The sequence below is a fragment of the Aedes albopictus genome, chromosome 3, assembly GCF_035046485.1.
Source record: "Aedes albopictus strain Foshan chromosome 3, AalbF5, whole genome shotgun sequence".
In the NCBI taxonomy this organism is placed as follows: Eukaryota; Metazoa; Arthropoda; class Insecta; order Diptera; family Culicidae; genus Aedes; species Aedes albopictus.
This window is the reverse complement of record NC_085138.1, coordinates 65,243,646-65,255,994: the sequence shown is the minus strand read 5'-3', so window position 1 is coordinate 65,255,994 and position 12,349 is coordinate 65,243,646. Positions and strand designations below refer to the sequence as shown.

Genomic DNA, 12,349 nt, shown 5'->3' with positions numbered 1-12,349 from the left:
AACAGCACCGATTTCTCTTCCGAGTTGGAAATTCGGATTTTGGTGCGTCGGCTAATCTGGTTGTTTTTCCATACATTTCTTAAACTCGCAAAGGCAGCCCTCGCCTTCTTGATCCGTACACCTATGTCGATCTTGGTGCCGCCATCGGCCGCCATTTGGCTATTTTTTTTATAGAATAATTTTATGTATTTCCGCCACAACTAATAGCATTGCATAAGATACTGAGATCCGTGAAGCTCTTGACATTTACAATGTCATTTATAGACGCTATAGGGTCCAGGTCCGCCAAACTACCCTGGACTTCAGGACTTTAGATCTACACTCGTAACAGTATCCATATATGTTAAACTGAGAAACGCTACATAATCAATCGCAGTTACTGGAGCAATCTGAAGTCTAAGAGCTTATTATATATTATAAACCTTTGGAACATCTAGGGTCGTCAAAACTGTTTTATAATAAAGTCCTTCAAATCTACAAGAACAATTTTATGTGTTTTCACCATATATAATAGTATTGTATAATCTACTGGGGTCCGCGAAGCTCTTGATATTTCTTTATTTCTTTATTGGCTGTGTTTTCGCCATAAATAATAGTATTACATAACCTGCTGGGATTCGCGAAGCTCTTGATATCTGAAATGACATTTAGAGACACTGTGGGAATATTCCAGGTCAGCCAAACTATCCATGAGTTCAGAACTTCAGGTCTACACTCGTAACATCAGCTATATTTGACATACTGAGTAACGTTTCATAATCAATAGCGGTGACTGGACCAACCTAAAGTCTATTACATATTTTTATGGACCTTTGGGACATTGAGCGTCGTCCAAACTATCCTGAAGCTTAGCTCTTGATAGTTACAGTAGTTAGTCTCACAATGAACATTAGACTGTAATCTGTAATGATAGTTTTGAGATATTCCAGATCCACATCACTACTCCGGCGACCATAGCTTCAGGTCTACACTTGTGAGCTTTTGCCACTACGTTAAGGTGTTACATAATCCACTGTACTTACCAAAGCAGTTAGAGGAACAATACGCGTTGTTATATATTTTTGGGATACTATGGGCTCCTTACTGTTATGAAGCTCAGTTAATAAAAACAACAAATGTAACTTTCAGAAGACTTGTTGGACATGATAGATTACAAATCATAGCTTTCAATGTAAGAAGTTACCGTTACACTCGTAAACTTTAGGATCTAAACTCAATAACAGTTTAGATGACCTAGGATATCCCGACTGATCTGATATTGTCTATTTACCATTCAGAAGACTTGCTGGACATGATAGATTACAAATCGCAGCTTTGTATAATGAAAGAAGTTACCATTACAGCCATAGACTTTAGGATCTAAATTCAAGAATAGTTTGGATGACCTACGATGTCCAGAAAAAATATTCCATATAATATTCTACCGTTTTTATACTTTTGAATACCAAAACTACAGAAAAACGTAGAAAAAACTCCAGAAGAATGCTTGGAAAAATTCCGGCTTCAAAGGGTTAAAAGAGTCAATGTAGCCATCCCAAATTGGGAGGCATGTGAGTTCACATGAATAGGCATGTCAGCCAGACGAACATCACAGATGTGATAATCGACAATGCGTTTGAAGCATTTCAGAAAGAACGAGGTAACCAGATAAATCTGGAACTCTTTTCTTCATTTTACAACGCACGAACCCTTTCGGGATAAAACTATGGATTAATTTCACGCCATGAAAATACCCAATAGAAAACTACAAGATTTCAAAACATGTTTGAAATACTCAAATCTCTCTGGAGAAAAATAGGACAAAACCTCATTTGCTCCTGGAGATTTGAAGTAAGCAGAGCTTTTTAGGGCCCACTAAGTCGATTATGTAGCTATAATTCTCGGGCGGAAGCTAGAGATTCGTAACTATACAAAAGAATGGTTTATCCGAAGATATTTTGAACTTAAACAGATCAGAGAGGAATACCTCTTGCCACACAGACCCCAGAGGACAAGCTTCATTCAAAGCAATAGTTATGGTATACCACAATTCAGGGCGTTCTAGGTACAAAACCACAATGAAACTCTCTTGGAGTAGCAATGGAAGCGAGTTATCCATAAAATGTGGTCGTTACCTACTAGTACATGTTCCCTAGTTTGTTGTGCAGGGACGCCTGATTACACAAATTTTGCGAAGGAACACTCAAAACTGCAAAGAAGGTCAAATGGAGACTCGTCATCTGACACATGCCAATCAGTCAACTCATGACAAATTCTGCTGGGTTAGGTGCAATTCTGTACTAAGTTATCCATGAACCGTACTACTTAAGTAATCTATCGAACTAAGGCATCTTAAATTAATGTTTGTGCTACTTCAGATGATGTAATCATCTTTGCAATACTGCCAAATATCAGCGAAAAGATGCTGAATACAAGAACTTGCTTGAAGACATCCATAAGGAAAGATTGAAACATACTGTCAACGTTTTTCTAAAATATAGCATGCTCGAGCACGCTTTTTACGCTGAAAATTGATCGGAGGTTTCCTAGTCGTAGCCACTACTCAAACTAGACAGAATTACACTCTCCACAATCACAGCACAAAAAGGAAACATCAACGACATACCAAATCTGTGTCAATTGAAAAACGCCAATGGCGAAAACGCATTAGCGACCCCATATAGGTATGAAGGAAATGTAATTAACAACATTTGAAAAATCCTGCCCTTATTTAGCCTCAAAAATGAGACTTAAGGAGGGCAACTAATTATCTCGGAGAAACACAAGGTCCACTGAACTATTGCTCCGGTTAGCGCAGAAAGGGTGTAATACTGTAGAGGGCGCCCTAATTCTCTACAGGCTCCGTTTGTGGTTAGGATTTTATTAGACCCCCATAACCATTCATTCCTTGGCACGGTAAGCATAAAGCCGCATAACACCATGAATTAGGGATCACCTGTTTAGTGGACTCTTATCACTAGATCAGGCGGTCCGTAGTGTTATTCTTAGCAAATTGAGACAACTGCTACCGACACTATACAGCTATCTAGGCTGATTGGAAAAAGAAGTTAACATTGATGATTAACTTCTAAACGAGCCCGAACAGCCCATCGGCCGCCATTTGGCTACCACGATATTGGAAGCTTTCAACATTCTCCACTGATTGCCCAGCTACCGTAAAGCTAGAAGAGTTGATCGTGTTTACATCCAACGATTTGGTCTTGTTGACGTTGATGGTAAGACCTGTCGCTGAGGAGCGATTGGCAAGATCATCGAGCTTGCTCTGCATATCAGAGCGCCGTTGAGCTAGGAGAGCAACGTCATCAGCCAAATCGAAGTCATTTAGGTGCTCTATGGTAGTAGGCTGACACAACAATCCACGATTTGATTCACGGTCAATCGCACCAACCAGGATCTCGTCGATTACGATGAGGAACAGTCAAGGGAACAGTAGCAGTGATAGTATACATCCTTGCCTCACTCCAGCAACGACTCGGATGGGATCGCACAAGACACTGTTGTGCAGTACTCTGCACGAAAATGCCTCGTACTGTGCTTCAATGAGGCCATTGATTTTCTCAGAGACACCCTTGCACTTAAGTGTTGAGAAGGATAGAGCAATCAGATCTGGTACAGATCTGGATACATTGTGGAAAATAATTAACATAGTAGTCCTTGCTTTTAGAGCAATTGTCATTCTTTTAAAGAAGCATTTCAGTCTTTGAACGAACCTTATTAAGAGAAGACGCACACATTATGGCTTTGGTGAAAACGTTGTACACGTCCGGTCACAACATTGGCGTAGTCGAGTCTTCCACAAGCGGGAGTAAATCTTTTGACGGACTAATGAAGCGAATTAGAAGAAACACGAATTTTCAAGCTTCGACTGGAAATGGTATGAAATTTCAAAATTTTGTGTAGAGTGCGGCAGTTCATCGGTTAGAAGTGCTGTGGTATGATAGAGAGACAGTTGTTAGTCTGGGCTCCGATAGAGAAGGCGGAGTACCAGAAGAATAAGATTGGACCCTGATAGAGAAGGCAGTGGTCCCGTGGATTCCGACAGAGAAGGCGGAGTACCACAGAAATCCTTCGGGACTCTGATAGAGAAAGGCAGAGATCCCTTGAGACTGGACTCCGATAGAGAAGGCGGAGTACCAGAAGGATAAGATTGGACCCTGATAGAGAAGGCAGAGGTTCCGTGGACTCCGATAGAGAAGGCGGAGTACCACAGAAATCTTACTGTACTCTGATAGAGAAGGCAAGATCCTAATAGACTACACTCTGATAGTGATAGAATGATCACTGATGGAGTTGTCAAAATAATGAAGTGACTGATTTTTTGAGAAAAACGTAACAAACTAAAATACATCTCTCATAGAGTGTAGATTACTTTCATTAAAGTCAATATGCCAAATTCAGAATATGATGGATCTTTTAGTTTATTGAAATTTGCTCCATTGAAACAAACAAATAGACGAGACTTGATTTTTCCATGCAGCAGACTTAGTTGCGACGGCTGTAGCCCTGCGCCGACGGGTTGGTCACCTGGACAACGATGTTGTTGAAGTCCAGCTGCTTCAACATCTCCTTGGACTTCGGATTCACTTCGATGATGTCCTGCTCCAGAGCGGACACTTCCGGTACGTAGTTATCTCTGCGTTCACGTTCCTCCTCCTGCAGCTTGATGAAGATACCACGGACCTGCGAGTGGCTCAGACGCTTCATCAGGCGTGTCACGAAACCAGCGATCTTGTTGCGCAGGGGATTAGTGGGAATGATGGCCACTTCCTCGACGATGCGCTTGTTTGTGTGGAAATCCATCGTCAGCCGGGTTTAGTACTTCTCAAAGATGACCTTAGAGGCCTTCTTGACGGTCTTTGTACGAACGCGACCCATTTTGGTTCAAGTTTCGCTGCTGTCGTTCACTATGAAAACGTGAGGAAAAAGGGTTGATGAGATAGCTATGAATGAGTATAGCTCGTGAAACTTTGTGCCTACCATACATTCATATTAAGATAACCCCTAAAGTTGAAGTTCAGATTTCATTGAACAGTAAATATAAAGAATGAAAAGTCCAATGCGAGTAGAGGCTTTCATGGTATTTGTTCTATGGCTGAATGATTACGATTCAATAGTTACGTGTTGAAGCCAAACTAGGAATCCTCCGTGATATTGATCTTCTGAAAGTTTAAAAGCAGGATCCTTGGTTGTTAATTTTCTCTTAAGCCAGATTTGAAGGGAGGCATTCAATGAACAAATTGGAGAAATATTTTGACATTTGAGAATATCAAAAGTCATAGCTTACCTTGATGAGATTTTTTTTTCTCGTACGTTATAATGATTTTTGAATTTTGATAATGTCAAAGATAAGATGCATGGAGAACAGTTATAGGTTCATGATTGAAGCTTTAAAATATAGTCTTGAAATAATCAACAGTTGTTAAAATAAGCATTTGAAGCTAAATCGATTGTACTGTAGTATACTAACCAAGATGCTGACAGTATATGCATGCATAGACAGCTTTTGAGAGCATATATATATATATTTTAGAGATAAATATGTGCCATGTCATTTCGTAAAGTATTAATTTAGTTTTATTCTGTAATTGGCGGTCCTTCGAAAGTCATATTATCAAATGTAGAGCATGGTATTTAAAAAAAATAGACACTAAAAAAATGCATTGATTTGAAGTAAGTTGAGCAATGAGATTTTTTTTTCAATCTGAGAATTTGTACAATTGGAAAGATAAAAAAGACAATTAATCGTATACCTAGTTAATCAATAGCATGATTGTTGTGTAAATATCAGGAAAAACATCTAAAAATGTTCAAAAGGAATATGAAGCGTAAATCAAACATTTGTACAATGCAAATTATGTACCGTAATAAATCAAGTTACGACAAAAATAATTCATTTGTAACATATACAGATCAATGAGAGTAGGAGAGGGAAGTAATGTTGAGAAGGATAGAGCAATCAGATCTGGTACAGATCTGGATACATTGTGGAAAATAATTAACATAGTAGTCCTTGCTTTTAGAGCAATTGTCATTCTTTTAAAGAAGCATTTCAGTCTTTGAACGAACCTTATTAAGAGAAGACGCACACATTATGGCTTTGGTGAAAACGTTGTACACGTCCGGTCACAACATTAAGGACTAAGGTGAACTCATTGATTTGCTGCAAGATGATACGGACGTGAAAATATGGTCCACAGAGGATCGTCCAGTGCGGAATCCTGTTTGCTGCCATCGAAGAGTTGCTTTTATTTTTTCTTGTATCCGGTTAAGGATCACTTTGCAGAACAGGCTCTTTGAGCCGCACCTACTTGGTAAGCAGACGCACGGGACGTACCTCCTCAATCTAGCTGAAGTCAGAAGATAACAGTGCCCAGACTGCACTATCAGTTAAGCACACAACTCTTAGCTGGAGGTGTTTGACATTGATTGACCTTGGAAGCATGTGATATATAAACTTGTGAGGACCTGAGCTATAATTGGATCCTCCTGGTCAATTCACCATTTCGCAGCCCTGTAAATCCTAATACTTATGAAGCATTTTTATAAAAGTAGTTTCTCCATCTATTTTCGATCTTGACCCAGTGTGCGAAGCGAGCATGCGCGATGGACGACGGCCGAGATTTATTAGGAGGTTTATCATGTTTCGCGATCGTCTCCAGTCTCGCTCGCGTTTTAGCCCGATCGATCGAAGACCTTCAGAATTGCCTCACATTTCACTTAGGCTGCGACTGTTTTCACTTGCGCGTCCTATCAACAACGACGACTACGGTTTGTTGGGGCCATTTTTTATCCACTCTCTCATTGCGATTTAGATGCGGCGAACGGCTATGGCAGTTGATGGTCACAAGATAACCAAGTATCCATGTAACTTTGACGGGGAGGAAAACAGGTACCAGTTTGGCCGCAGCCTGCGTGCGCGTCGGATAAATGAATGGCAAACGGGATTCAGGCAGACGGATCGACTAGCTACTGGCTTTATCAAATAATGTGTAGCATGGACGTTTGAATGCCTGCTAGGTGCTTGTTTAACGAGTACGGATACGGACGATGGGACTCGTAGATCAACGGATAGCAAGAGGTATACTTATAGCAGTATTGATTTAAAATGCGTTTTAGTAGCGAAAGTTTTCCGAAATATATTGTCACAGACGAGAGCCTGTTTGGTTTAATGTATGGTCTGTACTCGATTGATAAGGCAGAATCTCTTTTGAACAAATTAAGGTTTAGAAGTTATAGCAGTTCACTCTAAAACGAATAAATATAATAAATTGGAACGAACTCACCAGGTTTTCTACACTATATGTTTCTTACGATGTTAAGTTATTCTTCTATTTTTTTTTTTCATCTTATGCTTCTATCTCTTGGTATAACCTGTATACTAAATCTCCGTGAATCAAGTAAAATAAATATCTCCAAATCACGTGGGCGCTACTTAATTGAGTCTGCTAGACGTCGAACAATGCACCAGAGAAAAATGTGGAATTTGACAATCCAACACGGTTCGAGTCGCGTGTGAGAGGTTTTTGTTCACGTCGGTTTCCCTTCAACGCCATGGATGTTTATAAAGCGACGGTGTATGATGTGGGAAAGGTACGCAACGCACAGCTCTAGGTAATTGCGTATGCAAATATGTTTGCTCAACTGATTTGAATATTGGGACGAATTTTGCACCTTTCATATTGTCCGGATTGGTGCCATTCAGTAGCGCAGCCACCGGCTTTTTATTTTACTTTCGATCAATCGATCACGGCCGTCTGTTTTTTTTTTGTGGGGCCTGTCATCATCATCGTCATCTCATCGTTGTGATACTTTCCTTTTCATTGCGCGATTTGTTTATTTTGTGAATTTTCACGACGGCAAAGACCGAATGATTGATTGGTGAAATTAGGGAGGAATTTCAAATGTAGGCAGATGCCTTGAGTTTTTGTGCCGGTTTTTTAAACGACATTCTCATAAAAAGGCACTTTCTTAAATTTATTTCAATCAGTACCCAATCTCTCTTTTTTGTCCATTGCGACAAAGCCTGATCCTCAGCTTAGTGTTCTTGAGCACTTCCACAATTATTAACTGAGAGCTATTACCCGTGTGTTTAGCGCTTCGGCTATATGGACCCATACCAAATTACAATACACCTGAACGGTTAATTCCTGTCAAATGTTCGGCGATCCAGCGGCACTAAAATGCCTGATTTGCATGACGAACAAGGGCCACATGACGGGCGGGCCTAAATGCCCAGGCACGCGAGGAGGTCGAAGTGTTAAGCGATAATGCAGGTAACACAATTAAACCTGAATCACTGTGAACCTGCGCAGCAGTTGCTGTGGCAGTCAGTCTCGGAGTCTAGTACAGACATCGCCCTGCTAGCTGACCCCTACCGCATCCCACCCGACAACGGGAACTGGGTACCGGATAAGGCTAAGCTAGCGGCGATCTGTACAACCGATCGTTTCCCAGGAAATAATTTCCAGGTCGCACGAGGGCTTCGCAATAGCGAAGATAAATGGGGTGTACTACTGTAGTTGTTATGCCCTACCCAGGTGGCCGATAGACCAGTTCTCAGCAATGCTGGACGCGTTAATAAACGCGCTAGTAGGGTTGAGTCCCTTCCCAAGCAACACGACTTGTTGCTAATCCAGTAATAGCAACCTTAGTGCAATTTATTCACCGTCCGTATTACGGACGACAGAACACAATTGCTTCTTCTTTGAAACCCAAAAAGCGCAGATTCTGAATTCTTATGCAACATAAACGAGGAGGAATGATAAAAAAGTTGGGAAAATATTTTGTCCAGACTCGAACCATGGACACCAGGAGTATTATCTACTCACCTTACATACTACACCAGAAGCTCTGTGAGAGAGTCGATGCTCAACACACCATAAAAGCTACTGAAGTTACTTGTTACTTTATTGCACCTTCTTTGTCACAAGTTAGAGAACTGTCAAAATGCAAAGACGCTCAAGTTTTTGGTAACGCATATGGAACCTAATCAGAACAAACAAACCAGAGTTAGATGTTTCATGCATGTTACATAACACATTTAATGTAAGCTGACTGTATTATCACTTGCGAGCAATATGTAAGCTCCGCCTCCACAGATCGATGTCAAACACGTGGTAATTTGTGATTTCTATGAAACGAAGCCGCAACTTTACGGATTTCGGAGTTTAAATGCAACTCAACTGACAAGATGGAAGTTTCGTTTAGACCAAAGCATAGAAAGCCACAATCTGCATGATGTTGCAGGTGCTGCTTGGGTTGGTCATCGGCGGAGACTTCAACGCCTGGGCGATTGAGTGGGGTAGCCGATCGACTAACACGAGAAGCTGGGCACTACTCGAAGCCATGGCAAGGCTGAATGTGGATGTAGCGAATGCAGGTGAAAAAATGACCTACAGTACACACTTAAAAATTCTGAAATTTGCACGAGACAGAAACATCAAAGAACGTAAACATTTTCAAGACTGATTCACAAATTGGACTCAATTTTACGCGCATCATGTAAATCCTGGTTGGTTGCGTTAGATGTCAACAAATCAATATCACTAGAAAAGTAGAATCAGTATCATATTCATCTACCACTTTCTAACTCGGTGAAATAGCCGAGAGGTAAGAGATGTGGATCACAATCAGTAGATCCTGAATTCGAATCCAGGCATGCCAATATTTTACTTTTTTTTTATGTATCAGATCGGTTCTAGCGATTGCTAGACGCTAAGAAAATATAAGTTTTGGAAGACGTAAATTTACATGTTTTGACCTCTAAATTTGTGTCTTTGAAGATGCTCGTATATGTCAGGTTCAGCACACCTAAAATACATGATTTTTTCTAGGTGTGTAGGAACAGTGCAGAGTCCATCATTGACGTGACCTTCTGGAGCCCGGGTTTAAACCCTAGCTCAGACTGGAGGGTCGATGACGGGTACACGCGCAGTGACCACCTGGCGGTACGATATAGGGTGGAACATGATGGAAGGAAGACGCAGCTGAAGGTCATAGACAACCATCGAGGATGGCTGACTTCGCGCTTCGATAAGGCGTCATTCGTCGAAAGGTTGCGTATGGAGCCTAACATCGACGATCTGTCCAGTGATGATCTAGTCGGATCTTTAGGACACAGGCATGCTATGCCGCGATGCCTAGGCGTGCGCTACCCAGAAATGGACGAAAACCGGTATACTGGTGGTGTCCCGAAATCGCAGAGCTCAGAGCGCCCTGCCTAAGAGCGAGGAGGAGGATGCGAAGAGCTCGTACCGATGAGGGTAGAGCGGAAAGAGGTGAGGCCTACAGGGCGGCTAAACTGGCATTGAGCAAAGAGATTAAGGCACGAAAACGAGCGTGTTTCGAAAATCTCTGCCAGGCAGCCAACACGACACCCTGGGGCGATGCCTACAGGGTAGTCATGGCCAAAACGAAAGGAGCGTCGGCGCCCCCGGAACGCTCACCCGTGATGCTTCAGAGGATCGTGGAAACGTTGTTCCCACGCCACGATATAAGACCATGGGCTGCCATCCCCCCTGGCCGAATGCACCAGGGGGAGGTAGCCCCAGTGACGAACGATGAGCTCATCGTAATCGCGAAGTCACTCAAGTTGAACAAGGCTCCGGGTCCGGATGGTATCCCGACGGTAGCCATCAAGTCGGCCATCGAGGTATGCCCTGATATGTTCAGAATGGCTATGCAGATGTGCCTGCACAGAGGCGAATTTCCGGAGAGGTGGAAAAGGCAAAGATTGGTTCTGTTGCCTAAACACGGGAAGCCACCCGGCGACCCGTCGGCATACAGACCTATCTGCCTACTGGACACCTCCGGGAAACTGTTGGAACGAATCATTCTGTCGAGGCTAATGGTCTATACCGAGAAACCAGATGACTCTGGGCTCTCGGATAACCAGTTTGGCTTCCGGAAAGGTCGATCGACGGTGGACGCTATTAATGCCGTAACGGAAACGGCTGAGATAGCGATCCAGCATAAACGTAGAGGAATTCGTTACTGCGCGGTAGTCACGTTGGATGTGAAGAATGCGTTCAATAGCGTCAGTTGGGCAGCCATTGAATGCGCCATCCAACACCTAGGAGTCCCGGATAGTTTACGCCGGATACTGGAGAGCTATTTCCAGGATAGGGTGCTACTGACACGGATAAGGGCGAAAAGAGGTACAGCATCACCGCGGGAGTACCACAAGGGTCAATCCTGGGCCCGGTACTATGGAACGCGGCGTACGATGGCGTATTGAGGCTCACACTTCCACCGGGCGTAAAGCTGGTCGGCTTTGCTGATGACATTACCCTCACGGTATACGGCGAGTCGATAGAGGAAGTGGAACTGACAGCGGCGCTTGCAATTGGCATAATCGAAGATTGGATGAGGTCTCGTCAGCTGGCACTCGCACACCACAAGACGGAGGTGGTGGTGGTGAACAACCGCAAGTCTGAACAACATGCGGTGGTCACCACAGGCGGGTGCGAGATCAACTCCAAGCGCTCATTGAAGCAACTCGGAGTCATGATCGATGATAAGCTGAACTTTGGTAGCCACGTGGAATATGCTTGCAAGAGGGCAAGCATGGCGATTACGGCACTATCGAAGATCATGTCGAATAACTCGGCAATAGTCTCGAGTAAGCGTAGACTTCTCGCGACAGTAGAGGTTTCCATACTACGGTATGGTGCTGCTGCATGGTCGAGCGCGCTAGAGGTCAAGCGCGTAGAGCGGCTCGAAAGTACACACAGGATGATGGTCCTTAGGGTCATCAGCGCATACCGTACGGTGTAAAAGGACGCGGTATGCGTGCTGGCGGGTATGATGCCCATAGCACTTGTGGTGTCAGAGGACGAGGAGTGCTTCACGAGACGTGGCACAAGAGGCGCAAGACGGATTGCCAGAACATCGTCGATGCTGAAATGGCAGAGGGATTGGTCATCCTTCAGCAAGGGCAGATGGACAAATAGGCTCATACCGAGCGTGTCCAAGTGGACGAGCAGGCCCCATGGCGAGGTGAATTTTCACTTGACACAATTTCTGTCAGGCCATGTGGTATCTGCACAGATTCGGACATACAGGTTCTCCTACATGTCCGGAGTGTGCAGACTGCGACTAGACCGCGGAGCATGTGTTCTTTGAATGCCCACGCTTCGTGAGCAAAGGTCGAGTATGAAGGAGGTATGCGGTAAAGATATCACTCCCGACAATATGGTTGAAAGGATGTGTACGGGGGAGGACAAGTGGGATGCCGTTTCTTCCACGGTATCTCGAATCGTCCTTGAACTACAGAGAAAATTCGAGCCGAACAACAGCTAGTTGAGTTGGCTCCCCCTCCCCATCCAGGAGCTTGAGCCCAACGGGTAGT

The 12,349-nt window shown here is 43.3% G+C and overlaps 1 pseudogene; it reads right to left on the bottom strand.

Moving 5' to 3' along the window:
• Positions 1-4,478: 4,478 nt before the first annotated feature.
• On the bottom strand, positions 4,479-4,890 carry LOC115254557 (small ribosomal subunit protein eS17-like; annotated as a pseudogene).
• Between the last annotated feature and the right edge of the window lie 7,459 nt (positions 4,891-12,349).